The sequence below is a fragment of the Sinocyclocheilus grahami genome, unplaced genomic scaffold (genome assembly GCF_001515645.1).
Source record: "Sinocyclocheilus grahami isolate Dianchi unplaced genomic scaffold, SAMN03320097.WGS_v1.1 scaffold1311.1, whole genome shotgun sequence".
NCBI classification, from domain to species: domain Eukaryota; kingdom Metazoa; phylum Chordata; class Actinopteri; order Cypriniformes; family Cyprinidae; genus Sinocyclocheilus; species Sinocyclocheilus grahami.
The window spans coordinates 218,297-224,137 of NW_015506490.1; the positions used below are offsets into that span (position 1 = coordinate 218,297).

A 5,841-nucleotide genomic window follows, 5' to 3' on the forward strand; every position below is an offset into this window, starting at 1 on the left:
CACTGCTTTTCTATTGTTTCTGTATTTAAACTGTACAGGCATCTTTAACTGTTAGGCTCACGAAGCCCCTTATCACCTTTCGCAGTGTATTGCACATGACTCGTTATTCCAAAAATGTAATGCTAGTTAATGTAATGAAAGTTAAAAGTGGTTCAACTTAAAGTTCAAAAGGTCATCACTAGACCTTGCTTTTTTTTTTTATTCGACAGCTTTGTGTCAAAAACATGCTCTGAGTTAATGACCATTAAGTTATTAGAACATTGGAATAGTAAGTAAACCAAAAAATTATGATAATCAAATACGTCTTTGGTTATTTTTGAGCATTATTTACTTAGATCATAAGTTTTATATAAGAATAGTTTTTTACAGTGCAATTCCTAAAGTTTTTTTCTCATTGCATATTCAGTTTGGCTCAGAATTACCTCATATTACTAATCTAATTGGTTGTTCACGTGCAACAGCAATCCACACTACACTCTTAAAAATAAAGGTGCTTCACGATGCCATAGAAGAACCTTTTTGTCTAAACGGTTCCATAAAGAACCTTTAACATCTGAAGAACCTTTCTGTTTCACAAAAGGTTCTTTGTGGCGAAAGAAGGTTCTTCAGATTACAAAAAGGTAAGAAAGAGATGGTTCTTTAAAGAACCTTTGACTGAATGGTTCTTTGTGTAACCAAAAATGATTCTTCTGTGGCATCGCTTGAAGAACCTTTTGAAGCGCCTTTATTTTTAAGAGTGTAGAACGTTTTTGTGACTCAACAGACAATCAGATTCAGCTCATTTAACAAAACTGCACTTAACACAGAGAATCAGTTGGCAACTGCTTTGAGCTCTATTGCCACATTACATATTCATTCCCTCAAACTGCAGAAGAGTGCACTTTTTGTACTCCATACAAGTCTAATTCTGCTGCACATTGCATCTTTGATCTCAAAATAATTTTTCAAATCATTTTGACATACCCAATCACACAGCTTAAACAGAGTTTAGCATTTACATTTAATTTTTAAAAGATAAACAACAGCAGAATTAAAGGGGTCATATCATGCGTTTTCCATTTTTCCTTTCTCTTTGGAGTGTTACAAGCTCTTGGTGCATAAAGAAGATCTGTAAAGTTGCTGTAAAGTTGACTAAAGTCTCAAATTCAAAGAGATATTCTTTATAAAAGTTAAGAGTCAGCCACACCCCCCTAAAACGGCTCGTTCTAACACGCCCCCACATGTCTACGTCACTATCTGGGAAGATTTGCATAACACCGCCCAAATGTTCACGCAAAGAAAGAAGGCATAACTTTTATTCTCGCTTATTGTTGCCGCCGCCACCATGTCGTGAAGGCGCTGTGTGATTCGTTGTGAAAGCGAAACTACTTTGTTTGGCCTTCCAAAAGAGGACGATATCGCTTCGTCATGCCTAGAGCTGATCCGTGCTGGTCGCTGAGGAAATACTTCAACTTCGCGCTGTGGATCGCTGGATTGACTTTCACCGTGGATGAAGCGGAGTCCAGCCCTGGGTCGTCACATGTGGTTGCCACAGGCATCACAATATGGTAAGGGACAAAACATTTCCGTCACACGCTTGAGGAATTCGGCCAATCACAACGCACTGGATAGCTGGCCAATCAGAGCACACTTCGCTTTTTCAGACCGATGAGCTTTGTAAAAATCGACGTGTTTCAGAAAGGCGGGGCATAGAGGAGAAACAATAATGTACAGTATGTGGAAAATAATGTTTTTTTAACCTTAAACTGCATAAACACATTTTATTACACCAAATACACAAAATAATGTTCTTTTTAGCAACATCATATGACCCCTTTAAGCTAAATGTACTTAACTCGCAATATTGAACATGTGCAATGTGTGCTTCCCCAAAACATCAGGGACACACAGTTTTTGGGGGCAACATAAAAGCACAGAGAGTGACTGCACTCTGACCGGTTAAACACGCAAAGCAATGTGGCAGTTAAAAGAAAACGGCCTCAACCACAAAGCACAGCAGCCACATTGTGAGACAGTCTCGCTTTTATGGAAGGAACGGGAAACATACTATTCCCATTGATTCAGCATTACATCTCAAGTCCTACTGCCTACAACCAATGTGTAGATTTTTCACCAAGTGACAGGCAAGCAATTAAAGCCAACAGCCTTAGCCAGAGTCGGCCCCCTGGCAGTATCGGTAATGGCAGCCCAGGAACAACATGGGCAAGGAATGGGATGAGTAATGTGATTATGGGCCAGAATTGCAATCTTGTCACATGAAGCAGTCCCTGTGTCTCCGTCTCTCTCTGCGGCGATGGAGAACCTGATTTATTGGGCCAGGAAGCCTAGGAACAAAGTGCAAAAGACACACAAAGCTAGTTTTGTTGAGTTATAACCACAGAAAACTGCAAACAAGCAACCATTTTTCTCCATGCAGGACCACAGAAGATTGCATGGAGCAGTCTGGAAAGTTTGTTTCGTAGTCACTATACCCAAAACGCAGGTCTGCTGGGAGAGGCGAAGCAGACAAAGACAGCGCTTTTGTGAACCAACTCTCCACAAAGAAACAAGTGTGAGTGTGTATACACATGTCTGTGATTTATAACCTGAGAGGAGAGCGGGTTTCCATAGCAACTGGCGTTATCTCTTTGATAGGAGTTGGCTGACTGGAACCTTGTTGTGCAGGAATAAACCTCACCTGAGGCACTGAGGCATTTAAAAATAGCAACCATCGAATTAGCGTCCGTACGTGAAACCTGTCACAGAGCAGAAAACAAGAGCTGCAGAATCTGATCTTAACATGGGTGAGGTTTCAGGATGAGAGAGAAATTGTGATTTCGGTGTTTGTCGTGAGGTAATTAACTGTCAGTGTGCAAAGCCATCTTGAGGAAAGTCAAAAACTAAATGTCTACTTAATAAGGCCTATTATGAAAAATGACAAAACAGGTTGTTTTTTGACATCTACAATTAGCAGTCTTGTTCTGACAATATCGTCATAGTGTCTGAAAATTAAATATGTGTTCATATTCACAGTTTCAGGCATACGACTAGAAATGCAATTTCTCCTCACTTTAATTTCAATTAGTCTGTTCTAACCTGTATTTATCTATGACTCACAAAAGTGTTATTTTAAAAAAAAAGAGGAACGTGGCTTAAAATAAATCTAACTTTACCTAACAAAAATGAATCATGGTAACCATAGTTTCTTCGACAGTGCCATAGTTACATAAGTTATTGCCATCATAAATACATATTGACAGAAAGATTCTAAGTTTGTGTTTGGAGGAAACCTCATTAATGTATGATTTACACTAGTAACAATAACTTACTAGGTTACTGTGGTGAATTTCTCCTTGAATCTCCTTGAGAATGTTCTGTTTTTCTTCCTTATAGAATACTTCTGAAATCCTCGACGATTTGTATCGTATATTTCAATAAACAACGACTTAATATTGAGAACCTGACATTTTAGACACAATCTTGCCTGTTAAGGTGCGGTCATGTTTATCGTTGTTCGGCCAATTTTCGAGGGTGAAATCCGAACAACAAACACAGCAGCAGCTTTGCTGAATTAATTAATGTTTTGAACGAATCGTTGAGCGAATGATTCATTTTCTCACTCATAATAAAGATAGCTCTCTACCGCCAATCCCCTCATTCACTATTCCCACTACACTACATTAGAATTAAGTGAACACAAATAAGTGAGCTAAGCAGACATTAAATATGTAGCTACCAAAGAGAGCTACACGTTTTTGTTGAAGATAATAGGCAATTTCACTAGATACAGTAACCTTCACAACTACAACTACAAAATGTCTGATACAAAATGTCTGATAGTGCACTATTTTAAAGGGATGGGGGTGATTGAGTGAGTGAATTAATGACTCACAAACAGTGAATTAATCAAATCAATGATTTAAAGGAATCGAAAGAATGAATGCATGAACGAACAAACAAATCATAAAGTCATAAAGACAGTCAATTGTTTCGTTCCTGGTTGAATCAGTCTATTTGAACAAATCCGTTGAATGAATAAATTATTGACCAACATAAAAAGCCAGTCACGTGTCGCCACCTACTGGCGTAGTTATGTAACATGCAGAAAGAGTCACTGAAAATCCCCACCATTCATGCAATCAGCCGACCATTCACTGTTACATGTATAAATACATAAATAAAAATCTAGTAGCTTCAATGCAGTGTGCAGTATTTAGCATACAATTGGCAGCAGTCTGATTATATATTATTGTAATTATATTATAATTATACTGATATACTTTCAATTAATAGAATTACATGCATTATTAAAAAAAAAGCCATTGCAAGGGAAAATACTCAAATCTGACTGTACAGGTAAATAAAACAGCCAGTCTATTTTCAGTTCATCTCTGTCAGAGTGCTTCAGTGGAAAAGCAGAGCATCCGTCTGAGTGCTTTTCCTCCACCCAAAAAGATGAGCAGTCCACTTGGGGTCTCCTCCAAGATTGAACAACTGCAACACAATTGCTCCGGCCCTTCATAGAGATTACTGTACTTCAGAACAAATGACGGGCTTGTTTGCTTTGCAGCTCAAGGGACTACGGAGGATGGAAGGTGAAAGATCGGGGTGAAAGAATTGGCCTTTCAGTAGCCTCCTATGGGATGCTTGTCAGTGCACATGGTTCTGGAGACCCGGCAACCGGCTTTGGCTACTTGAGTCAGTGGCTTTGGAGTTAAATCCAGAGTCTAAGCCTTAGGCCAGCACGGAGAGGAGGCCAGAGCTTTGTAGATTTGTCAGAAGAACAATATAAGCATGAGTCTGTCCTTTGCTCTGCAGGCCCGTGTGGGAGAGAACTAGAGTTTCAGGTCAACTTCAGGCGAAAAAGACTGAGATATTTAGGTCTCAGTGTGCTGGATGTGCATTTGCTGATATTATTCTCTTATTTTCTGTGTGGGCATCTGTGGACATCATGTATACGTGACTCTTGAGGATATATGTATATAAATAAATGGAATCACTTGAGTATTATTAGTACATATTCTGCTAGAAGTATTTTACTAAATGTGGAAGTACTGCAAACAGCCAGCAATAAAACTTTAAGCTGCTTTGGCTTTCATCTTCATAGATAAAGTGTTAGATAATTTCCCTGACAGCTTTCAAAATAAGGCCACTTAAACAAAACAGGAAGCAATGAGAAACAACCTGAGAATTTTGGTATTTTCAAAATGATATGTATTTGCTTGGCTAACTTGCACTGCAGATTTGCTAGACTTGCTGTTGCCATGATGCTTCACATGACATCTAAATCTGTGTGCTGCATTCCAAACCGGTTCAAGGATCTCGATGGCGGTGCAGGAACCCAACCAAGACAAGAAAACAAAGTCTAAAAGAAATATAAAGGAGCCCTACAGAATAGCATTTAGGAGGAAACCTCAGCATTGCATTTTATTTAAAAATTTAGGGTAGTCTTTGAGGAAAACCCACTGGATCTTTCTGAGCATTTGAGATCAGAAACCACAAAGCTCTGCGGTGGTGCAAACATGGTGTCGATTTCTGCTCTGTGCCTTAGGGCTTTCCACACTACATCAAAATGAAAGATTGAATGCCATCTCCCACTGGAACACAACTGCTGCAGAGCCACACTCAACACTCAAATGATTGCAAATATTAAGATCAACAATTTCAAAACCTCAACTACTCAACTACTAACAAAATCTCAAACTTGCACCTACCTCTTTGCTGTCATTTTAAATGCTTAATTTGTGCTTAAATCCCAAACTAAATGTCTCAAAGTTTATACCAGGAGTGGGGTTTGAACCCACGAGGACATTTATCCATTGGATCTTAAGTCCAACGCCTTAACCACTCGGCCATCCTGGT

The 5,841-nt window shown here is 39.0% G+C and overlaps 1 non-coding gene across 1 annotated transcript; it reads right to left on the reverse strand.

The window, feature by feature from the left end:
- Nucleotides 1-5,758: 5,758 nt before the first annotated feature.
- Nucleotides 5,759-5,841, reverse strand: trnal-uaa (transfer RNA leucine (anticodon UAA)). The gene has a single exon. It is a non-coding gene; the product is annotated as a tRNA-Leu (tRNA).